Source organism: Myotis yumanensis, unplaced genomic scaffold (genome assembly GCF_028538775.1).
Source record: "Myotis yumanensis isolate MYYU_CA2020_CCGP unplaced genomic scaffold, mMyoYum1.0.hap1 SCAF_14, whole genome shotgun sequence".
NCBI lineage: Eukaryota > Metazoa > Chordata > Mammalia > Chiroptera > Vespertilionidae > Myotis > Myotis yumanensis.
In genome coordinates, this window is record NW_027223765.1 from 5,984,730 (window position 1) to 6,010,686 (window position 25,957).

General features: G+C 48.3%; 1 long non-coding RNA gene across 1 annotated transcript; it reads right to left on the reverse strand.

Moving 5' to 3' along the window:
* Positions 1–8,531: 8,531 nt before the first annotated feature.
* On the reverse strand, positions 8,532–12,533 carry LOC138992670 (uncharacterized). The gene is made up of 2 exons (XR_011468118.1): positions 12,086–12,533; positions 8,532–9,142 (listed from the first exon to the last, which is right to left on the reverse strand). It is a non-coding gene; the product is annotated as an uncharacterized lncRNA (long non-coding RNA).
* Positions 12,534–25,957: the final 13,424 nt, after the last annotated feature.

Here is a 25,957-nt window from a genome sequence, read left to right on the forward strand (position 1 = left end):
GTGATGTGCTTCATGGAAAAGCTATTTGTTCCCGAGCGGCTCTTCTGCCATGCACTGTATTAGGCCATATGTGGGAAGCGAACAAGGCTGGAACCCGGCGGAGAACATCTGCAGAGGACTTTAACAGCCCTAATAATAGCACAGCTGGTGTCCCCAGCCTAATGAGCTCACCACCCACGTGACCACTCCTTCTCCAGAGAGAGGAGGCGCCAAGGCAGGGCCTGTCCTGCCCTCTGCCCTCCTCCACAGGCCGGCTTCTCCCCTCTCCCCCGCCCCCCACCCCCCACACCTCCAGGCTCCCTTTCCTTAAACCACCCCCACCATCTTCCTGAGCTAAGTCACTGGACCCAGCCACTGTGAACAGATGCTGTGAACAGATGCGTTCTTAACTCGAAAGGCAAGCATCAAAAATAAAATATGGGGGCATCACTACAGACCTTCTAGACAGTACGAGGATCACAGTTATGCCAATAAATTCAACAGCTTCGAGGAAATGGACCAACTCCTTGAAATGTACAACTTAGCAAAGCTAACACACACAGATCTGAGCCGTCCACTGTCTATTACAGAAATGGAACTGCTAATGAAAACCCACAGGCCACGAAAGGCCGCTAAGCCAGCCAGGGTGTCCTGCAGCCAGGGTGCAGGGCACAGGCCCCTCCGGGAGACCCCGGTGACTCACGGTGAGGGGAGGACAGTCTCTGACAGGCAGGCTGTCAGCCTGGCTTGACTTCCCCACCAACCAGGGCCTGTTGCTAGGAGGAAACCATGCACAGTGAGGTTGGAAAGGGGAAAGGGGCGGGGATGTGAACAAAGAACTGGGGTTTACAAAGTGGAAAAGTGTTAACCCTTTCTGGTGTGGTTTTTTTGAAACTTATTCCCGAAGCTGCACACTTTTTAAAGCCCTCCGGCACTTATAGGCACTGCGCCTTACATCAGGAAGGGGGAGGATTTCAGCGTTAAGGGGAAGCTGAGCGGAAAGTGATGGAGAAGAGAGTCCAGTTCGCACCGATACCGTCTCCACAGCAATTGGAAGAGGAGCTGAAAAATCTGGATCTCTCTCTCTCTCTCAGTCCAGGTGACACATCCTGACCGCAAGGAAGAGCCAATCGGACATGACACACGGCCTTGCTTATTCACCAGAAAAAGACAAAGAAGGCCGCATTTCGGAAACCGTGCTTGGAGGCATGGGTGTGCTGGCAGGCGTGCAGGACCAAGGCTAGGAAATTGCTGGGTTCCATCCCTGCCTACCAGGTAATTATGTCACCTGCAATCGCATGATTCCTGAACGGTGGGCAATCATTAACTTCTTTTTACTGCTAAACACTGTTACACACGAAAGACAGTGTTTTTATACCATGTTAATGCCGCCAGTGAGTTCTCTAAGCCTCGACAACTTCCTGTTGTAACACCGAGGCCACTCTGGCCGTAAGTTAAGATGCCACTGCAAAATTCACAAAAACTTCGAGAACTATTACTGGATTTTAAGCACTCTGAGTCCTTTCCCACAGTATTATTCCCTTTTGTTGGGGTGTTTAACCCTTCGCACTCCGCTGTCCCCTCTCAGGGGACATCGGAATTCTAGCATATCACTTGGATGTCCCCTCTCAGGGGACATTGCAGTTTATTAGTGATTACGGGGAATTGAGTTATTTCAAGGCAACTTTTTGAGACATGCATGTTTCCCTGAAGTTTTATCTTGAAATGGCACATGAAATTAAATCAAAATATTGTAAAATTACTAAGATATATACAAGAAATGTCAGCGGGTTTTGTGTCGGATTAAACAATAAACTACATATTCCCGATGTGGGACAAAGAAAAAGGGACTGCATTGTGTGTTCTAACAGGAAAACACCTGGTGGCAGGCGTCAAACCACTTATTACTGTCAAACATGCACTAATCAGCCTGCAATGCATATTGGGGAGTGTTACAAAACTTATCATACTGTACAAAATTATAAACAATAAAATATTGTTTTTTTTGCAAATATACATTCCTCGATGTCACCCAATTCATATAAGTCCAATATCATTATAATACGTTACTTGGTTCCAAAATTATACTAAATAATACGAGGGTCTGTAAATGCACGTTTCCGCCGCAAAGTAGCGTCGAGTAGCTGGTAGCCAATGTCCAGAATGGTTCGGAGTGCAAAGGGTTAATAGATGGAGAAGAATCCTCCCCAAGACACAACAGAGTTGCTTCCATTCACGAAACGCTAAAGGCATGAACGTGGTCAATTTCTATTTCAGTCTTTATCAGCTTTGTTCTTTCACGTTCACTCGTGAGGTCACCCACCCAGGCCAAGTCTGTGGCTCTCAAGTCCTCGGGAGTCCTCCTGGCTCCATCTCCGGGCCCACGACAGGGCCTCACCAGGGCACTCGTACAACCTGATGCAGAAGGGAAATTCAGTAACACCAATCCATCTTCATGGAAAATGTTGATATTTGGTTCACATTTTGGGCCTTAGATTTTTTCAAATATTGCACTAAAATCTGTATCTCGATGACTTAAATTTGGGGGCAACAGTTCTTCCTGACCCCTTAAATTTTGTGCCTTAAATAAGCACCTCAGTCACATCATCCTCGTCCCAGCTCTGGCACTCCATACGTCCTGGTAAACCAGGGAAGAAAGAATAAACACCCGGGCTTCATTAAAATCACTCCAAAGGGGAGGATGGGATGAACACAGAAGCTGGAGCACAGGGAAATTCTGCAGAACAAATATTTCATACCATGTTGCATTCAAATCTAACAGTCACCAAATTAAATGGACCTTTCATTATCTTACGCATTCAGCTCTATTCATTTTTACTTCCATATGCGCCTTGTATCCTCAGTACTCCCTCACTGGTAACCATCAGTATTCTGATACTTAGTACAGGATAGTTTGGTCTGTTTTGAGCTTCCTGAAAATAAAATCATACATTATATATACGCTTTTATGTCTGGCCTCTTTTGTTTGTAATCCTCATCCAAGGATATGTTTTTTTATTGGAGAGGGAGAGAGAGAGAGAGAGAGAGAGAGAGAGACATCGATCAGTAGCCTCCCGTATGTGTTCCCTCCGGAGATGGAACCCACACCCTGGGTATGTGCCCTGACTGAGAATCAAACCAGTAACCTTTCAGGGCACAAGCTGATGCTCCAACCAATTGAGCCACACCAGCCAGGGCATGTCTGGCCTCTTTCGCTCAACATTTTGTCTGTGAATTTCATCCATTTGTTGCATGTATTAGTGTTTCATTCCTTTCTCGTTGCTGAGTAGCATTCCGTCGTGTGGATATACGCTCATTGGTTCATACGGTCACCAGTTAATGGACATTTGGGGTTTTTTTTTTTCCAGTTTGGGACTATCACGAGTAAAGCTGTGTGAACCAAGTACACAGCACTTGTTTCTGTTGAATATAAGCCCAAGTGTGAATCACTGGGTCACAAAATACAGGTTCAGCTTTAGTAAATAATACTCATTTTCCAAGTGGTTGGTCTTTTTTGTGTGTCGTGCATGAGGCTTCCTTTGGTTCCACATCCTCACCAAAAGCTGGTATTGTTAACTTCTTATTTTATCCATTCTAATGGGGCTGCAGAAGTATCTTTGCTAAAACAAGCAATTTCTAATTTCCTCCCAGTTTTACCATGAGTCTGTAATTCTGATGGTACGAAAGATAAACCCTCAAGTGAGATGTGTAAGAATCACAAGAAAGTATAGTAAAATCTCTAATTCTGAGCTCACTCGTTCCAGGAACTCGTAGAATATGGACACACGATACTTGGCAAGGACATGTGCAAACTTTCATGAACACTGTGAGACCCTCATGGTCAAGATGTTACTAGAAGATGTTTACAAAGCTAAGCCAGTGTCTCCTCCGAACCATGGAAAACTGAGCAGTCAACTCTACAAATATCTGCACACCTACCATGTGTAAACAAACCCAAAGAACAGTGTAGCCCTTATCTTACTTGGCCTCTCACAGCACGGTGACCCCATGAGCCCCACCCTTCACTGAAGGAACATTCTCTCCCCCCAGCACTTCTGATCTCCTTCTGGTCAACCTCTGGTCAGTCCTCTGTGAATTCTTCCATACCTGATACCTCTACTGTCTACAGGTATACACCCCAAACCCTTACCTCACATTCAAGTCTCTCTTCCAAGCCCCAGGCCCAGGTGTCCCACTGCCCTAAATGAAGTCCTAAATTTCCACTTGGAAATTTCACAAGCCCACTCAGAACAGGACCCTCCAGGTCCTCACCCCTGCACAACTGAGTGATTTGAGTCCAATCTGGAAAGCTCAACCTCATCCCTGACTCCGCCCCTCCCTCACCCTATCACTATTTCTTCCAAAAGCAAGCTTTATCTCCTCGACATCACTCGAAGGACTCCACTTCTTCCCATTCTACACACTCACTCACTTCCCCAGTTGAGGTCGCCGCCCTCTCTCACCTTTAGGAAAGTCAGAGCTTCCGCTGCAGGCCTCAGGCATCCTAAACGTGGAGGAGGCCTGGGACCAACAGGCCTGGGCCACAAGGGAAAGCCATCACCTGTGCTGATGACACCCTGCCTGCCATGGACCTTCCCTTTGGAAACTCTACAACCTGCATCGTCTTCCGGCCCTAGTGACCAAATGTTGATGTAACTTCCGGTCTGTGGGGGAACTTCTCGGGTTTGATTATGCTGGTCAGTATACCATGCAGGATAAAAGTCTGATTATAAGATCACCAATCTCTCAAGAATATTTATGTCCTTTATCCCCTTCCATATGAGTATCATTTTTCTTCTAGTCCCAAGAGGCAGCCCAGCTAAACATTTTTTCAGGGAACATTCAGGAACGGCTCTAACATTCCTCTTGTACTTGTAATTTCTCTTTTAATAATAGAAACTCTTTCCTACCTTCCAAGTACAATATAAACACATCTACAGCATCAGTCAACATGTGAGTCTATTTTCCCAATGCTTATATTGTCACACTTTCTTATCCACTGCTGTGATCGTACGACTATTTTGCTTGTTTTCTCAAATAGAAAGATATTTTCGCTAATATTTAACAGCAAACACTTCTTCCACAACAGACCTTGCAGATGTCTTGATATTGGTGTCCAAATACCAAGTCTAAAGGGATTTCTCTAAGGCCTTTCTCCTCAAAGCCAAAGGAGGAAAGTTAGTTGTCAGCTGGGCCAAAACCATGGCCACAGCACTGCCTTAGGCCATGGGAAGTAGTCCTGTTAGCATCATAAAAATGAAGGCCTGGTTGCCCTGCTGGTGTGGCTCAGTGGATGGAGCATCCTCCCATTCATCAAGAGGTCACTAGTTCGATTCCCCGTCATGGCACATGCCAGGGTTGCGGGCTGGAAACCCAGCAGAGGGTGGGCAGGAGGCAGCTGATCAATGTTTCTGTCTCATCAATGTTTCTCTCTCTCCCTCCCTCTCCCTTCTTCTCTCTATAACATCAATAAAAACATATTTTTTAAAAATGAAGGCATGGCACAGAATATGTGCTCCAAAATTATCTGTGCATGAGTGGATGGATCCTAAGGAGCTCAATCACAACAATAATAATGGCTAACCCAAATGCTCACTCTGAGCCAAGCACACATATGAATTCACGGAATCCTCTTAATAACCACGTGAGGTTATGATAACATAAATGGGAATTCTTTGCATGGTTCAAAACGGACAAAGCACCCATCTCCGAGGCTTTAAACACATCAGTAGTGTGTTCCAGTTGAGACCGACTGTCACGGAGATTTTTATGTTTTAAGAAATGAATATCAACAAGGCTGTGCCCTACTCAGTTACACAGAACGTAACTGTACACTTCCCACGGGATTCAGCATTTCATCGAAAACATTTTCTAGGTGCAAAGGTAGAGATGAAATACCCACCATCTGGATGACACTCTTTTCCTCTCTACTGAGAGCGCCAGGAAACTGTCGCAGAAATTCCGCACCCACGTGAAACACTCGGGGACACAGCCCCAGTGAATCACGCCCGCCACCAATTGCTCATTTTCCTGCTCCCCCCCCGCCCCCCCCCCCCCCCCCCCCCCCGTGTCTCTCCATCATTTCACTGCTATTCCTGAGTCACGGCTTTGGTTTGTTGTCTGTTTGTTTGGTGGTTTTAATCCCTCCGCACAAGGCTGACCCATTCCAACTCTGCAACCTGATAAGACTCTGCCTCTGCCCTTAGTTTAAATAAACCTCCAATTTCCTCCCCAGGTTTGGGACTCAGCAATGCGGGCAAGGCCGGTATCTTTGGACCTCTGCATGTGTGTGTTGGTGTATGTAGATGTATGTATGCATAATATATACTGCCCCTGATGTTGTAATTCTGCCGCCAGATCTCAGCAGATGTCAGACCACCGAACACCCCACTCACAGTCAAGGTCCACAGGCAAAGCAGTTTACTCCCAGAACCCTGCATTCAGAGTCACAAAGGGCCAAGCACTGTCTGACTGAGTTGCTGGTCCACTGTTATCCTCTTGAGTCCCCCAACTCACATTCAAAATTAAAAAGACGAGGGGAGGGTGGAAGGAGAGCCATAGACACACTGATCCTAACGCAGGGGCAGAGCGGCCTCTGGAAACCTCCGGAATCTGCATCCCACCACACTCACTAAATAAATGAAACGTGATGCCCCCAGAATCCCCTGGCAGCCAGGAGCCAGCGTAGAAGGAAGCACTCCTAACATGTCAGGGCCTCCCCGCAGCTCACAGGAAGGCAAAGACCTCGGCCGGTGTTGAAAGAATAACAGAACGAAGAGGGAGAAAGTGAGTCAAGAGAAATAACATGTCACACCAATCAGGATGCCTGTTGTCCAAAATTCAGAAAATAACTAGTGATGGTGAGGATGTGGAGAAACTGGACCCCTTGTGCGTTGCTAGTAGGAATATAAAATGGTGCAGCCACCGAGGAAAGAGCATGGCGAGTCCTCAAAAATCAAACGCAGAATTGCCAGAGGAGCCTGTAGCCCCAAAAGAAGTGAAAGCAAGTCTCAGATCTTTGTCCACCCACGTCCAGAGCAGCGCTATTCACAACGGCCAAAAGGTTGTCGCGACCCAAGCGTCCGTCTAAGGATGAATGGATACACTGGTACATACACACGCAGTGCCATACTATTCAGCCTCAAGAAGAAATGGAATTCTGTTCCGCGCTCCAACATGAATGAACCTTGAGGACACTATGCTATGTGAAATAAGCCAGTCAACTAAGAGACAAATATGGTATCACTCCTCTTAGGAGAGAGGTTCCTCGGACTGTCACACAGGCTGACAGCGGGACGGAGACAGTGTTTAATCAGTTCAGAGCTTCAGTCGGGGAAGAGGAACAAGTTCTGGGGATGGGTGGTGCTGAGATCTGCACAACAAGGCGAAGGTCCTTAATGCCACAAGACTGTACACTTTAAAATGGTCAGCTTTATGTTACGTATATTTTACCACTATTTTAAAAATATTTTTTATTGATTTCAGAGAGAAAGGGAGAGGGAGAGAGAGAGAGAGAAACATCAACGATGAGAGAGAATCATCAATTGGCTGCCTCCTGCAGGCTCCATCCACACAGGGGATCGAGCCCATAACCTGGGCATGTGCTCCTCCAGGGTATCCAACCTTGACCTCTTGGTTCATAGGTCAATGCTCAACCACTGAGCCACGCTGGCTGGGCTACCACCGTTTTTTTTTTTTTTTAAATAAAAGATGGCCATTATATTCGGGAATTGACCTTTCATCTCTCAGACGGGGAGACTTGGGCACCTCTGGGGCAAAATAACATAAAAAAAGACGAATTTGGCAAAGACAGGTTAGGGGCTCCCTGCCCGGCATGAGGCTGTGGGAGGAGCACGGCAGGGTGAGAGCCCTGCACCTGCGGGGAAAGCAGGAGGGAAGAGAGGAGGGCGAGGAAGAGGTTACACCCCCCCCCCCCCCCGCCCCGGGGCCAGGTCCGCTCCCCTCTATCTATCTTCCATCTGTCACTCTATCTTGTGCTCTCCCCATGCACAGTGCACTTGACCTGCACTTCAGATTTACTCAACAAAGAGTAGGTGAGTGGGCGGGTGGATGCTTCAACTACTCACTAGAATGTGGGGAGAACTGTCTCGTCACTGTTCTGGTTTAGAAAAAGTCAAACCACTTCACTCACATATCATGGTTCCTTTCAACTCATTCTTGCCGGGGCGGGGGGGGGGGGGGGCAGGGGGGCATTTCCAAGTCCCCTGAATACTCAGAGTATGGTCTTCCTTAGCATTCAGATCCAGATAATGTCTACTCCGGTGGCTCTTTTATTTACTGATCTACCTGTTTGCCTTCAGTACCGGGGCATCCTTTGCAGATGTTAGTACACAATCCGTTTCCTCGAGGAAGGAGGTCACCTTTAGCTTTTAAATGTCCCGGCATTTCATAAAGTTGGAACTAGAATCGGCCCCTGCAATAATCCAGCTCCAAGATTCTCAAACTGGGAGTACACACCCTTAAGCTGGGGGGAGCCCCAGAGCCCCAGGGAAATAAGGTGCATCTTCCTTGAGAGAGTTTTATACAAGGTAGCAGTTTACATGACTTTATTTTTAAAACAGACAAGACGAACCGTGTTCTGGCCTTCACCAAAGGAATCACTGGACTAACACTGAAAAGTGCTGGAAGCCTCAGGCTGAGCTCCCCAACCCCCTTCCCAGGGGTCCTACGAGGCAAGTTTGAGAAGCATCCATAGAACCCATTTCACAGCTCGAGACATGGAGGCCAAAAGACTCCCAATGCTGTGCGTGGCGGCCTGAGGAATCACCAGTTACCAGTCTTCACCAAAGGATTCACAGCTTCTCGGAAAAGCGCACCGCTCACCGGGTGAGACTGGGAGGAGCGGCCCTTCCCAGAATGCTGGACCGGAAGCCCAAACAGAGCTCACCTCCCACCCCTTCCACCCTCTCCACCTCAGGTGCCCTATTAACAAACACGTCATTGCGTGAGCTTCTCCATGAATAATAACGCCACACGGCCCTTCAGACGACGTACGCCGAAGCCTTCCTTTAAGCTGCTGCGCATCATTTGGGGTCCTATGTAGTTCAGCGGCATCCAGAGCTACACGTATGCTACTGCTTACTGTCCCCTGGCTACAACTTGGAGCTTTTCAACACTGCTGGTGGCCTCCACTCGGATACACCTAATAAGACAGGTGAGAATAGGAAACATTTGTTCGAGAAGAAGAAAAAGGAAGGGAGGAGCCAGAAGACCCATTCAACAGTCTGTCTCTCACAACAGACTCACTCACCCAAGACTATAAAATTAAATCTGAGACCCCTGGGGTTAGTGGGAACGGTTCTTCCCCTAACACCTTGATCTCCTAAAAGGCGCATCCCTTTGTCCTCCCCCACAAACGTCATGGCGCATGCCAAGTACGGATGCGTTAAATAGATCAGAATACGTTTTCAAAACCAAGGCTCAAGTAATCATATGTCTGAAGAGGCTGGTTGTTGTAACATTATCCCCGGGCTTATTAAACTTCCCAGCGTAGTGTTAAACTGCACCCCAGGTGAAAGGCTGGATTTAACATCTGCAAACCTCTGAGTTTCAATGAACACGTCCTCCAATGCCTTTCTCAACTGAGTCCTAAAAGGGGGAAAAAAGAACCGCCCCTTGTAGGAAAGGTGGCCACCTGCCTGCCTGCCCTCCTGGGCAGTTTATGAGCTGCACGGAGCCACAGAACAATCATGTCTATGATTGCTGGCACAGGGAAGGCCCAAGGTCTGCTGTCCATCATGGGAGCACGCGGAGCCCAGATTCATCTAACAATTAGAGACCTACTATGTGCAAGGTCAGAGGCAGGGGCTCAGAATGCAACACAGGAAGCAAGTCCCCATCGGATGGCAAATACTAAGATGCTGCTAGTTGGGAAACGGGGGAAAAAAAGTTTAAGAACTCCTTTCAATTCAAATAATGCTCTTTTATTTTACATGGCCTGATTCGACCCTCACAATATAAGAACGACAATAATTACCACTGTAATATCTCTTTATTATCCCTTTCGGGGCTCAAAGCCAACTCACAAACCTAGTCGTGCTGGAATGAGACCTGGAAACTCTCACAGGTCATTCAGTCAAACTCTTTGCCCTGCCCGAGCCGGTTTGGCTCAGTGGATAGAGCTTCCGCCTGCAGACTGAAGGGTCCCAGGTCCAATTCCAGTCAAAGGCACGCACCTTGGTTGCAGGCTCCTCCCCAGCCCGGGGCAACCCATCGGTTGTGCAGGAGGCAACCAATCAAAGTGTTTCTCTCACATCGATATTTCTCTCTTTCCCTCTCTCTTCCACTCTCTCTAAAAATCAATGGAAAAATATCCTGGGGTGAGAATAAAACAAACAAACCAACAAAAAACCCTGTGTCCTGGCAGGGTAGCTCAGTTGGTCACAGCATCGTCCTGATATGTCAAAGTTGTAGATTCAATCCCCCATCAGGGCACAGACAAGAATCAACCAATGAATGCATATGTAAGTGGAACAACAAATTGATGTATTTTTTCTCTCTCTCTCTCAAATCAATTAAAAAGTGTTTTTAATTAAAAAACTCGTTAAGCCTTACAACAGTCTGATGAGGTTTGTTTGTTTTGTTTTTTGCTTTGGGGGGGGGGGGGGGGCAATCCCAGAGAAGGGAAAGCCAGGTCGGAGAGGTTAAATAAGGGCCCAAGGTCACAGCCAGCAGAGAAAAAGAGGAGCTGGGATTTGAACCCAGGTTTCCCACTGCAAGGACAGTGTTCTTTCAGAAGGAGCAGGCAGCCAGGGTGGAGACACTCTTCAGGGAGCACTGGGGATGGGAAACCAAACCTCACAGGTCCCTGGGGCATGGAACAGGAAATGGCTAGGCCGGGGTCAAGCAGTAACACAACTCTTGCCAAGACCGTTCCCTGGGGCCATGGCTTTCTAAGCCAGCTCAGCATCCCAGAGACCAGCTCAGCTGTCCAGGTAGCCCGTCTACACTCGTCTGGACACCTCTGTGATAACAGAGGGGTCAGGGATCAAAGTTCACGCAAGTGTGACCTTTCCAAACGAAAAGAGAAAGAGAGACGTGCCATCTGTCACTCCAGCTTCCCCTCTGACCCTGCCAGCCAAGCTCCCTCTCCGTCATCCTCCGCTGGGGAAGTGGGGTGACCCTCCCCAGGGCAGACTGCCCTGCCTGACCACCGCCCTCTCTGCTGATCCTGTAGCTGGAAACCAGGAAAAACCCTGTTCCTAGCTTGTTTCCCTAGTCTGCCACCCCTACCACCAAAAGAGCTCCGGGGAAAAAGTACCCGTCCTGCCTCCAAACGCACAGACAACATTGACAACGTTTACACGTTGGTTAGAAGCAATTAAGTTCTGGTAGAGGAGCGTATCAGAAAAAAAAACTTAAAGAAAAAAATCAGAGGCTTAAACACCCAGACGGAGGGGGCGCTGAGAGCGGACATGGATTTCAGTGTCTGCACAAGTGCAGCGAAGGGGGCTCAAACCCAGAGGCGTAACGGGAGGGGCTCCCGCCCCAGCCCCGCGAGCAGCTGGGCTTTCGACTTGTCCCTCCCCAAGCACAACCTTACAGAAGACGCGACAAGACATCTCAGTATGTCTGCTTGAACCCGCAAGAGGCTGACCTTGGAGGTTCGCAGAGAATCCTAAAACTCACACGTCGAAAAAGTGGCCAAGTGAACTTGCTAACTCTCAGAATGCAGGGCGGAGGGTCCCAAACGCCATCTGACCGGCCCCCCAATGCATTCAGATCTCATTTTCATTCGTTCTGCGGGCGAGGGGGAATGGGGTGCTGCTCGCGCCGTGGGCTGGCTCAGCTCGGGGTTCTTTGAAGGTCGCCTCACTGTCACCTCCGAGGACCAGCGCTCGGGATCCAGGCCCCACGGCGCGGCCGACAGGGCACCCTCTCTATGGGCACCTTTCTGGGCCCCCAGAGGCTCCCGCAGGTGCGGCGGGGGCAGGATGGGGACTCCCCCCCCCAAACCCCTCCCGGGTCCCCGCGCCCGGCCTCTCCCGCCGCCACCACATCGTGCGCGCGCTCCCAGGACACCGGGTCCTGCCCAGCAGCCCCGGGCCCGTGCATCCGAGGCCCGGGCGAGGGACCCCAGACTTACCCGCGAGAGGCGCACGGGGCGCGGCCCGAGAGCAGGCGCGGTCCCGGGGGCCTCGGGCGCCCGACTGCCCGGCGCTCGGTTCTGCCGGCCGCCGCCGCCTGGCTGTCCTCGGCCCGGCCCGGCCCGGCCGCCCGGAGGCTCGGGGTCCCGGTGCAGCAGCAGCGGGCCGGGGGCGCGGGGTGCACGCGGCGGGCTCGGCTTCGGCGCCTCCTCCTGCTGCTGCCCGCCCGCCGGCTCGGCGCTCCCGGGCTCGGGCTCGGGGTCCGGGACGCGGGGGTCGTGGGGCTCCGCCGCTCCCTCCCGGGGGGAGGGGGGCGCCTGGCTCGCGGGGCGCGGGAGTTACTGGGTCGGGGCGCGCGCGGGCGGCGGCCGGGCGGGCCCAGGGGCGGCGGGCGGGGGCGCTGCTGCGGGAGCGGACACTGGTGCGGGCGCCGCGGCGCGGCCTCTCGCCATGGCTCCCGGCGGGCGGGCGGGAGGGCGGCTCGCACCTCCCCTCCGCGCTGCCGTCACCGCCCGACGCGCGCCGAGCCCTCCCCCTCCCGCGCCCGGCCCGGCCCCCGCGCCGCCACCTGCGCGCCGCCCTCCAGGATGCCAGCGGGGCTGCGCGCATCCCGGCCTCGCGGGGCTGCCGCTGGCCCCCGCCCCTGCGCTTTTCCCCGCGCTGCTGGGCACGGAAAAGTACCGACAAAATACCCAAACCGGGACCCCTCCCTCCCCCGCGCGATGATTTATTCTAGCGCTTCTGTTCGGCTCCCGGCCGGTCAGACTAAGGCGAGGGTGGGACTCGCGCCGGGCCCGTTCGCCGCGAGCGCAGTGGACGTCCAGGCGTCGGGTTCTGCAGGCCCGGCCGCCCGTAGAAAGTACCCCTTAGGCTTAGCCAGAGGGGGGCCAGAGCCGGAGGGGGGGAAGGGGGACTCCAGGGAGAGGGAGGGGACTTGGTGAGAGGCGGCAGGAACCGATCCAGGAAGTGAGCGCTCACAGGCGACTCTATTATGCAAATCCCTGGTGGACGGTTTGAAGGGGAACAGCCCACATTAGCTCATTTCCAGTCCAGGTTGCTGAGTTTACTGCTCTGGCCTAGTCTCTGCCCAAAGGCCACAGGAGGATGTTGAAAGGACAGGGAGAAGACTCGGACCAGAACCAAAGACGCAAGGAAACGAAACAGTAGAAAACCTGGAAGAGGGACTTCAAGAGACCAAGATGGGCTTAAGCAAGACTCCTCAGTGGATGCTCACACTAGGGGTAGGGTTTATTGGGGAGAAGATATTTGCATGGGTTACTCTGTCTCCCAGAGGTGGTTTAGGCTTATGAATAGCACGAGGGGAACACTGATAGAGGGGTAGGCAGACAGCACCTTGATCAAAATCAGTATCACCAATAGGAACAGATGGATTTCACATCCTCAGAACACAGCTATCTGTGTTCCCAGGTAGAATGCATAACCTGAATCTACGGATGATGAAACCTCAGACAACCCCACAATGAGGAACGTCTATTAAAGAGGGGCAGGGGCTATATTCCTCAAGCCCGTCAATGTCATAAATGACACAAGAAGGCTTGGGAAATGTTCCCGATTAAAGAGTGCCAAAAAGTTATGGCAACGAAAGGTGATACCTGGTCCTGGACCGGAGGGGTGGAAGTGCTTATAAAGGACATCGGGACAATTTGGGATCCTGAGAGGTTAAAGTACTGGATCAATGTTACATGTGCTGAAGTTGGTAACGTGCGCTATGGGCATGTAGAAGAATATCCCAATTCTTGGAAATACACACTGAAGGATCGTGAAGGAATAAAGGGGCGTGGTGTATGCAACTTACTAGTACCTTCAAATGACTCAGAGGGAAATGTCAACAGGAAAAAACGATAAAGTAAACGGACAAAATATTAACCATCAGCGAGTCTGGGTTCAAGAGGTACTGGAACGTTTCTGCAAGTTTGAAATTATTTCCAAACAAGAAGATTGTTGAAAAAACCATCAAACGGAGGATGAGGTGGGATGGAAGGAAGGCAAGGTGTAGCTATGAAAGGGCAACATAAGGGATTCTTGTGATTTTAGAAGAGATGATAAAATTCATATAGAACTTACACACACACACAAGTACAGGTAAAACGGGAAATCTAAGTAAGATAGGTGGCTTGTATCAAAGCCTAGTTGTGAGAGCATATTAAGGTTTTGCAAAATGCTATCATTGGGGGAAACTGTGCAAAGGCTACTGTTTCTTATGATGGAATATGAATCCACGATAATCTCAGTAAATATGTCAATTACAAAAATATGTTCAAGCATATGCCAGGCTTGTATCAAAGGAGCGTGGGAGTCCGTAAGAACAAGTGTGCTAGAGCCGAACCTAGTGGGTTTAGAGGAGGCATGGGGCTGTTACCAACAGTGAGAGTCATATAAGGGGGGGAAAGTTTATTTGAACTGACAGATCAGCTTCCTTCCAGTTCTGTAATTTAAGAATCCTAGAGCTGGGGGATCTTTGAGATCATCTGGTCCAACGGTCTCATTTTCAGGAAACTGTGGGCAGAAAAGTGGTACATGACCACAGGAGCATCAAATTAGTGGTAGACCCGTAACTACAACTCTTGTCCAATGCTCTTTTCACCTTTCCCTGGGGCCTGTCACTCTCTGTTTCCATGAGAACCAGTCAGGGTTGGTACTGAATTTTGAAGTCATTCGTTTATTCATTTTGAGTCTCTGACTGAGGCCTTGTGGGAGCAGGATCCTGTCATTTTCAGCACCAGATGACAGACATGTGGATCCCGCCTCTGGGAAGGAGGGCCTGGGCTCCCTCAGCCACTCCCAACTTGGAGGGAGCAGGCGGCAGGCAGAGCTCCGGAGTGAGCCCCCAGCTATGGGCCCTACGCTACTTCAGCAGCTGGACCCCTGCTGCTGCTGGAAGTCAAGGGTGAAGGGACCTGCTGAGGAGGCAGGGGAGGGGACGAGGAGAGCAGGATGGGTACACAGAAGAGAAAACAGTAATTGCCCTGGCGGGTCCCAATCTTACCCAATATCAGGCAGAGGTCTCTGTGCCGAAAGTGGCTCTGGCCTCCCTTGGGCCACAGATACTCACTGTCTTCTTTCTTTTTTGTCTAATCACATCAACATCAACACGTGTTATTCTTCTTTGCCAGGCCTTGAATTAGTAACTGGGGGAAAATATATATATAAAAAAGAATAGCTGATCCCTGCTCTTTAGGAACCCAAAGTACAGAAATGTAGAAAATAACCCAAATGAAATACGAAAATGCTGGCTTTGTTGGCTTGGGTTCTCCTCCAAAACAGTGTTGGGGAGGGATCTGAGGGCAGGAAGCTTCTTCTGGGAAGTGATCCTGTGGGAAAGGGGCAGGGAAGGAATCAGAACCAGAAAGAATGAAGCCAGAAGGGGAGAAAGCCCACCCAAGCGTGCATGATCGAGGTGGTCCATCCATGAGCAACTGGGCGAGGCCCCCGGGGGCCTCTGAGATGCTGTGTAGGACGCAAGACAGAAGGAGGGAGCATTTACCCAGCAGCCCCTAGCTCCCATTGGTCAGGTGGAGGCTGAGCGAAAGCGTGAACTGAGAGGGTGTGACAGGGACATGCCATAAAACCATGCCTGACTCACCAGCAGAAAGGCAGCTTGTGGGCAGGGATTTTGTCTGCTTTAGTCACTGCTGCACTCTGAGCACCAGGAACAGCGCCTGACTCACAGTACTTGCCCAGACAATAAAGACAAAAGCGATGAAATATCTGGTCAACAATAGAACACATTATTAAAAAGTATGTGCACAGCCATGGCCGGTTTGGCTCAGTGGATAGCGTGTCGGCCTGTGGACTGAAGGGTTCCAGGTTCGATTCTGGTTAAGGGCACATGCCCGGACTATAGGCTTGATCCCCAGTAGGGGGCGTGCAGGAAGCAGCCAATCAATGATTCTCATCATTAATGTTTTTATCTTCCTCTCTGAAATCAATAAGAAAAATATATATATATATTTTAAAGAATTAAGCCTGTTCTCAACAAAGCTGGAAAAAATTTTTTAAAGAAAGTGTGTGCACATGTCATTTTTCAACAACTTGTGTGTATATGTCGGTTTGTGCCAGGTATTGGATGGACTGCAGTGGTCGGCAAACTCATTCGTCAACAGAGCCAAATATCAACAGTACTTCTTCAAAATAGACTCGCCCAGGCCGAAAACCGACTCCTGCGCATGGGCCACGAAGTTTTAATCGCACTGTACGTGCGCCCACACATGGTATTTTGTGGAAGAGCCACACTCAAGGGGCCAAAAAGCCGCATGTGGCTCGTGAGCCGCAGTTTGCCGACCACGGGACTAGGGCAGTGGCGTAGTGAACAAACAGGTACAGTCCCGGCCAAATGGACCTTTCAGTCAAGGAGAGGAGTCCGATGATAGGACACACACACTCCATTAGCTTGTGACAAGTGCCATGAGGAGAAGGATGCTGGTGCTGGAAGTAGAATCCTAGGAGGATTTCTGAAAGATGGGTTGGTTGGGGAGGACCTGTCTAAGAAGGTGACACTTCAGTTGAGGTCCAGAGGAAGAGCAGGAGCCAGCCATGCAGAGGGCAGGGGACCGCATCAGCCAGGAAAGACCTGCAGTGGCTGGAGCCACGGGAGGAGTCAGACCACGGGCCTGTGACCATTTTGGTGAGGAGAAAAGAGTTTTAGGCAAGGGAGTGATGTGGTTAAATGCACTTTTTTCTTATTTATTTATTGTCTAAAGCAGTGGTTCTCAACCTTCCTAATGCCGTGACCCTTTCATACAGTTCCTCATGTTGTGGTGACCCCCAACCATAAAATTATTTTCGTTGCTACTTCATACTGTAATTTTGCTACTGTTATGAATCGTCATGTAAATATCTGATAGGCAGGATGTATTTTCATTGTTACAAATTGAACATAATTAAAGCATAGTGCTTAATCACAAAAACAATATGTAATTATATATGTATTTTCCGATGGTCTTAGGCAACCCGTGAAAGGGTCGTTCGACCCCCAAAGGGATCGCGACCCACAGGTTGAGAACCGCTGGTCTAAAGTTTTACATATGTCTCCTTTTTTCCCTGATTGAACCCCTCCCCCCAGCCATTCCCACCCCGGGCAAGCCCCCACCGCCCCAGTGTCTGTGTCCATTGGTTCTGCTAATATGCATGCATACAAGTCTTTTGGTTGCTCTCTAACCCCCCTCCCCTGCCATTTGTCTCTGAATCTATTCTTGTTCATCAAATTATGTTGATCTTTATATCCCACGTATGAGTGAGATCATGTGATATTTATCTTTCTCCGACTGACTTATTTCGCTTAGCATAATGCTCTCCATTTCCATCCATGCTGTTGCAAATGATAAAAGTTCCTTCTTTATTATAGCAGCATAGTATTCCATTGTGTAGATGTACCACAGTTTTTTAATCCACTCATCTGCTAATGGGCACTTAGGTTGTTTCCAAATCTTAGCTATTGTTAAATGCACTTTTTCAAAGCCCCCTCCACACGCTGTGTGTAAGATGGGCTCATTTGAATAATCAGGAACAGGAAGTAGCTGTGGAGGTTGTGAGGAAGGCCAGATAACTTCATGGCCAGCCAGGGACACTGGCTCCCACGGCTTCCACCTCTACCACCAGGGCCACCAGCAAGACCTCTGAACATCCTTATCTTCCCTTCCACAACCCATTATGAAGGAACTATCTGTCAAAACCCTGCTAGATTCTATTTGTTTCCAAGATATACATATTCTTGGGATAATGAGTGTCCTTTATTATTTCCTGATTAGGACATATTTGTTCAAATTGGATTATTTTGTCATACAACTACTACTTTTTTTTAAAAAAATATTTTTATTGACTCACTATATTTTTATTGATGAGTCAATAAAATATATTTAAAAAATATATCAATGATGAGAATCATTGATCAGCTGCCTCCCGCACGCCCCCCACTGGGGATTGAGCCTGCAACCCGGGTATGTGCCCCAGTTATGTGCCCTTGATCAGAATCAAACCTGGGACCCTTCAGTCCGAAGGCCGATGCGCTATCCACTGAGCCAAGCCAGCCAGGGCCATACAACTACTTCTTATCTCCAAGTTCTAGAATTCCAGATTACGTTAGATGACTGTTGACAACCACTGATGGACTTTGAGTTCATCTACTCCTCTTTCTAAATTAGAGTCTTAATCTTAGTTTATCTTTTTTTTAAAATATATTTTTATTGATTTCAGAGAGGGAGTGGGAGGGAGAGATAGAAACATCAATGATGAGAAAGAACCAGTGGTCGGTTGCCTCCTGCACGCCCCCTACTGGGGGTCGGGTCCACAACCCGGGCATGTGCCCTTGACTGGAATCTAATTTAGAACCTTTCAGTCCACAGGCTGACGCTCTGTCCACTGAGCCAAACCAGCTAGAGCGATCTTAGTTTATCTTGATAGAAAAACACCTTTGCTCTTTTAATCCCTTAGTTGCTCCTATATAAATCTTTTCGAATTCATATGCCTTTCTGAGTTCCTGGTAGATGAACTCATTGTAAGTGCTGCAATGTTCTCCTAGCTGCCTTTTTCCTAGTGCTGTGTATCTGTTTTTGTTTTACTTCCCCCTGAGCAAGGATTCTTTACCCAGGGTCCATGGAGGTCCAAGGGTAGGTGCCAGATTAATGTTAGAGTGGACTAAAGTAATGTAATAAGTAAACCTAAAATGTAATGGCTCAACACCATGGTTTATTTCTTGCTCAGGCACAGCCTAGCGTGATTGCAAATTGATAGAGGAGCTCTGCTCCATTAAAGGACTTGGGCTAATTGTGGCTCTGCCATCTTAGGTCAGCCATGGGCATGACCATCTCCATTAGGGCCTGGGGTAAAGAGCATGGAAGAGCATGCAGGGGAGGTTTCAGGAGCCAGGCCTGCGGAGTGAAAACCTCACTGGGCTCAAATTTCACCCACTAGAGGTTTTAGTCACATGGCCACATTTAGCTGCAAGGGAGGCTGGGAAATGTAGTCTAGGTGAGCTACCAGGAAGAAGGAGAGCACAGACCTTGGTGCTCAGCTGGAATTTTCTTCCAAAGGGGATCTAAGAAATGGGTGCACACACACAAAATATATTTTTTTTATTCAGTTTATTTTGTGTTTATTTGAAAATATAGCCTTGCTGGCATGGCTTAGTTGATTGAGCATCGTTCCATGCACCAGGAGGTCGATTCAGATCAGGGGACATGCTTGGGTTGCTGGCTTGATCCAGGGTGGGGCTGAGGGGGTGAGGGGAGCGAGTGCAGGACGTAGCCAATGGATGTTTCTCTCTCATTGATGTTTATCTCTCTCTCCCTTTCCCTTCCTCTCTCTGAAATGAATAAATAAATAAACAAACATATTTACAAAAATATAAGAAAAATTGCTTTATTGGTTCAAGCGATAAGCTTATGATTTTACTTCACTTGATGCTTCACTAGGAAGCATGAGGTGATATGACTGGCCCTACGGGGACATAGGACTGTACGGACAAGGGATTGGGGTCTGTTACCAAGGAAAGATGCCAGCACACATGGTCAGGAACCATCATACCATCACACCACGCAATGACATCTGACATAATTTCTTAATCATAAGAACTGAGTAAAATCTATTGTAAGGGACCCTGTTGGGGCTCCACCCGTACCTCTGCGGCCTTATAGTTTAGTGTAGCCAGTACCCGCTGCCAGCACGTGCGTATCTTTTATTAGCCGCCTCCTCTGGTACAGAGGCCTGGACGTTCCAGGGAATTGAAGACTTTGTTCCAGAAGTCCCTGTTCCCTTGTTCCCTAGGGCGATGTGTGCTTTATGCTGGCTCCGGGACTTCCTCCACATGATCAAGTTTTTTTTTTTGCTTGATAAAACATCCTTTGTTGACTTTCTTTTCCTGTCTCACTTCTCTGCTGTCCTGCCATGTGTCTTGGGATCATCAAATCAATTGCTTGCATACCTCTGGGGCTTCTTTTGGGGGAACCCACACTGAGACACCGCCTATCCTGCCCTGACTATTGTGCATGGTGGTCAGTGTTGGTGCTTAGCACAGACTGTTGGAAACTCAAAACAAAGCCAAGAGCCTCTAAGGCAGTGGTTCTCAACTTTCTGGCCCTTTAAATGCAGTTCCTCATGTTGTGACCCCAACCATAACATTATTTTCGTTGCTACTTCATAACTGTAATGTTGCTACTGTGATGAATCGTCATGTAAATATCTGATATGCAGGATGGTCTTAGGCGACCCCCGTGAAAGGGTCGTTCGACCGCCAAAGGGGTCGAGAACCGCTGCTCTAAGGACATTTCTTCAGACACGCTGAGGTTATGTCACACTGGGAGATGAGGTGAGGACAGGAGGGTCAGCGGTTTCGGTGCTGCAAGGACTATGAGAAGAAAAGAAAAGTAACAATTTTGCCTGGCTCAGCATCAGCAAGTAGAACACTTCCTCCCGGTGTTGCTAAATTTATCACATTCAGCAGTATAAAGCGGTTACCCAATGCGAATAGACTCCTATTTCTATGACTGGGCCTTAGAAATAAATACGCCGACAACCTCAGCCTCCAGGCGGGCACAGAACAGGGCCAACTGGAGCTGAGTTAGCTCAGGGAATGGGGTGGGGGAAGCAGTTTACTTCATTTCTCCCCAACCCAGCTGACATGGACCAATTAAACGGAAGACACAGCAACAGCACGCTCTTAAAAAAAAAAAGATACTAAATCAATAGAGGGGAACAACGGTAAAGCATAATCAAGTCAGAACGTAAACTATGACAAGAAGGCCAATGAGTAATGGAGGGTTATAGGAACCATCAAAAAGTTAAATCCGCCCTGGCTGGTTTGGCTCAGTGGATAGAGCATCGGCCTGCAGACTGAAGGGTCCCAGGTTTGATTCCGGGCATGGACACATGCTGGGGTTGTGGGTTCGATCCCCAGTATGGGGTGTGCAGGAGGCAGGGGATCAATGATCCTCTCATCACTGATGTTTCTATCTCTCTCCCTCTTCCTTCCTCTCTGAAATCAATAAAAAAATTATTAAAAAAAGTTAAATCCTTCTTTAGAAAAAGAAGACTCTCAGACTGAGTGAAAAAACGAGGTCTTTCTGGTGTTTACTGAAGGGACATGATTTTTAAAAAGTCAAAAAGAATGGGAAGGGCAAAAATATAACCAAGGATGCACACTAAATTAAGAAAAGGAAAAGCAGAAAGGAAGCTTCGGTGGCACCATCAATCTAGCAGCGCTGTCCTCGACATCTCTGGACTTGCCTTTCTCAGCTCACAACCCGGATCCATAGCAGGCCCCACTGTAGGAGCGCTGCCTGTTTCCCAGTAAACCTCAGGACGCTGAAAAACGTGTTCATCTTTCAAAAGTCCATGCCATTGTTCCTGGCACTTCCGTGCTGGGGCTCTGATGGGTCACTGCAGGCCTCTTGTGTCCGTGCAACTCTCTAGTCCAGCAGTTCTCAACCTGTGGGTCGCGACCCCTTTGGCGGTCAAACGACCCTTTCACAGGGGTCGCCTAAGACCATCCTGCATATCAGATATTTACATGACGATTCATAACAGTAGCAACATTACAGTTATGAAGTAGCAACGGAAATAATTTTATGGTTGGGTCACAACATGAGGAACTGTATTTAAAGGGCCAGAAGGTTGAGAACCACTGCTCTAGTCAGTGCCACTCTGAGGCGTCCCAGCTGGCTCCCCAGGCACAGCTAATACAAGGCTGTCATGTCTCGTTAGTGATTGCACATCAGCCAAGCTAACCGGACAGAAGGCCTCGATGTTGTGATATGTCATTTATCTTCAAATTAATTGCTGAATTTTATGTAATTCTAATACAGTGTCAAGTGAATTTTATTGTAGGGAAATGACAATGTACTCTAAAGTTCATACGGAAGAATAAATACATAAGAATATCCAAGACAATCTTTATAAAGTAATCAAGGGGTATTAATCCTGACCAGAAAGCAAAATATGGCATACAGTGACAGTAACTAGGGATTATTTCTGTCATAGGAATAGACCAACACACCACTTGTGCAGAACTGAGAGTTGAAAAACAGGACAACGCAGCTATGAGAATTTAGTTTTATAGCTAGCGGGACACTGTTTTCACTTCGTTTTAGTAGTCTAGGTTCTTTGGGGGTCCTGGATAATCAAACAGAAACAGTTTTACTAGAAAACTGTAAAAAGGTTTGATTAATTATACAGTACCCACTGTGATATGGGCTTTAGGCAAAATCCTGGGGCAATCCAGAGAAAACAACTTTTGAAAAGATTCTCTCAATGTTCCATTCTTCTCTAATTTCTTCTCAGTTCTTCCTCCTCTTTTAAACGAGATGATCTTGAGAATATAGCTCTAGGAGCACTGTCTCATCCTTTGATATTCTAAGATTCTCAGCCATCACTAATTCATCCAGCAGTTTTTTTTAAAAAAAGTTATATATGAAAAATTTCAAACATAAAAATAGAATCACATAATGAGCTCCATGCATTCATCACCAGCTTCCTGAACAATTATTAGGGCTGAGCCAATCCATCTCTATCCTCACTCTTTTCCCTCATCCCTTGAATTATTTTGAAGCAAATCCCAATCCCAGACATTTAACTTCACGAATATTTCATGGTATATCTTTAAAATATAAGAAGTCTTTTTATGACAAGTTACCCAAAATATACATATTCTTATTGAAGTTGGGTTGACGAAATTAGCTGTGACTTGGCGTTTTTGAGGACTGGCCATCTTTCACAAAATCTTTAATTTCTTCTTCAGTTATTGTTACTTCTTCTCTCTGTTTGAGGTGATCCTATTTGTTTGAATGTTGCTAAAAATATATCAGTTTCATCAAGTTTTCTAATTCATTTTCAGGAAATTGCACCTAGCAAGAGACGCCATTTGGAATCAGCAGGTTACTGCTGGAGGAGGAAATTGATGCTGCTAGAGAAGAGGAGGAGATGTGGAGGAGCAAAGGTCTCCTGCAGGTGAGGGGATGGGTCCAGGGGACCAGTGGGAGGGGCTGGTCTCACAAAGAGGCGGCTCCTCCATCCTCTGAGAGGGAAGAGAGTGATGGATTCGGAGATATGTACATGGGTTGATTTAGTGATTCTGCTGAAAGTGATGAGACATTCAGAGGCTGGAGGAGAGAGGAGCTGTGAAATGGTCAGCTCCCTGGGAAAAAGTGATTTGTCTAAGGAAATGTCGGATTTCCTGGAGCCTGAGAGGCCATTTGAGACTTGCGGGTTGTGAATTTAGAGCAGGGCTAGATCAGCAGGGCTGTGTTTCTCTCCAGCCACAACCGCTCGCATATTGACATAAAAGAGAGGGAGAAAGTGGGTTGAACCAAGGTTGTTTTTCCTCAGATGAGCGTAACGAAGAAAGAGAGGTTTCTCTCGCTAGCCCAGCGGTTCTCAACCTGTGGGTCGCGACCCCTTTGGCGGTCGAACGACCCTTTCACAGGGGTCACCTAAGACCATCCTGTATATCAGATATTTACATGACGATTCATAACAGGAGCAACATGACAGTTATGAAGTAGCAACGAAAATAATTTTATGGTTGGGGTCACAACATGAGGAACTGTATTTAAAGGGCCAGAAGGTTGAGAACCACTGCTCTAGCCGGTTTGGCTCACTGGATAGAGCCTTGGTCTGCAAACTGAAAGGTCCCAGGTTCGATTCTGGTCAAGGGCACATGCCTGGGGGACTTGCAGGAGGCAGCCAATCCATGATTCTCTCTCATCCTGGATGTTTCTATCTCTCTCTCCCTCTTCCTACCTCTCTGAAATCAATAAAAATACATTTAAAAAAGAGAGAGAGAGAGGGAGGCAAAGAGTATACACAAGAGAGTCGCTGTAGTGATTGGGAAAGTGAAAGCAAGAAGGACGAGGTGGACAATGAAAAAACCCTTTGAGGTGAGAAGAGAGCCATGCCTGGAGAGGGTGCAGGAGAAGCAATGTCTTCAGGGAACAGCCAGGGGTCTTTACACCCAGAGGTCATGATGGAAGGACTGGGAAGGGCACAGTGGGAGGGTGGAAGGGGGACTGCTGCATTGAGTGTATCGGGAATAGAAGAGAGGAGCGATGGCTTAGGGATTCTCACTTCTGTGGTCATTAGTCCCTGCCTATGAAGCATTTTGCTCTCCGCTTTAGTCCTTCTCTCTTTCCAGAAAAGTGGGTTTGCTATTCAAAAGTCCCCTCACTGGAAGGATTTCCTTTCTGTAGTCTTCCACAGCCACGTCTCTTTGTCATTCATGTCTGAAAGGCCGGAGCAGTCCATTCCTTGTTGGTTCCAAGAAACCTTGCAGAGAACATTGTCAGCCAGGCTTGCATTTTCCTTCCTTAGTCAGCCGGTCAAAGGGAACTGCCCAAGAGGAAAAAGCCGTCAGATGGGATGGGGCTCGCACGGATCAAGGGTAGGCATGCGGGGACTGTAACCGGCCTACTCAGGAATTTACTAGTACCACCAGGAGCTGCAATTAGTGACGCGGTAACACTGGGCACGCCCATCTTTATGGCTTTGTGCATCATATAACTCAGTTCATGAGAAGCAGCTCATATCCCCAGGGCACCTGAGGTCCACTGGTGTCTACCAGGGCCCCCCAACCAGGCAAGACCTGTTTCTCAAAGGGAGTTACGTGGTGAAGAGAGGATGCTCTTTGGCCAATTCATAAGCAGCGCTCCTGCGTGATGTTCTGTGGGATGGTGAGATGGCCAGTGTCACTCTGGGCTAACCTGGGGACAGAGCTGGAGAGTGGACGTCACCGATGATGGAAAATGTAAAAGTATACCACTCACTCGATCGGGTGACAGGAAACTGCTTTTTGTGTTTGCTACGTACCTGGATTGAGAAAACCGCGTCTGCCAAATAAGTCACATACCAGATGCCAGGCGGGCCGATTACTCCAGGAAGGAGACCATCTCTGGAAGAGCAGCTGCAATTTACATCACCAGCTGATGAAGCCTGTGGTAATCCGGCGTCATTTTTCAGGATCGTGTGTCCTTGTTGATCTTGATGATTAAATAGGAATGGGATGGGAAGTGTTACGTCTCTTGCAATCTCTGATAGTAGCAAATCCCACGTGGAGGCAATATTTGCTATTTCAGTGGGTAGGACATTTTAACCATAATGTCCCACATTTTACAGCTCAGGGAGTATATATTCTGCGCTGCTAACTGTATCTCAACTCCACATTTAGGACCTGGTTGAATAATCGCTGGGTAGGTCTGGAGTCCTGCTGGGCCTACAGGGGGATGGACATTGACAAATCTCATTTATCACCTAACATCCCGCAGTCTCATTCTGATTGGTGGGCCACAGTAGATTCTGGGACCCCTGGTATTAGTGTCCAGTATTCTCCAACTACACATCCTACTCCAGGGACAATATTTCTCTCCTTTCAGTTGGCTCTAGGAGGAAGGATACTATCTCTTCATCCACTGCTTTAGACTCCAGAGCTAATGTAGTTCCTGACATAGAGTAGGTCCTCAGTATATATCTGTGAATGAATGGATGGGTAATAGGTATGATTCCTTCTGCTCCTGCTCCTAGGGCAGCGGTTCTCAACCTGTGGGTCGTGACCCCTTTGGCGGTCTAACGACCCTTTCACAGGGGTCACCTAAGACCATCCTGCATATCAGATATTTACACTATGATTCATAACAGTAGCAACATTACAGTTATGAAGTAGCAATGAAAATAATTTTATGGTTGGGTCACAACATGAGGAACTGTATTTAAAGGGCCGGAAGGTTGAGAACCACTGCCCTAGGGTGATGCGAACTCCAGAGCCATGATGTCAGACTCTGATGTCATTTTTTCTCGTGAATTGATGTTTTGCAGCCACAGCCTGGCTGTTAGTGCAGCTCAGTGCTTCAGGGCTTCGACTCAGACTCCCG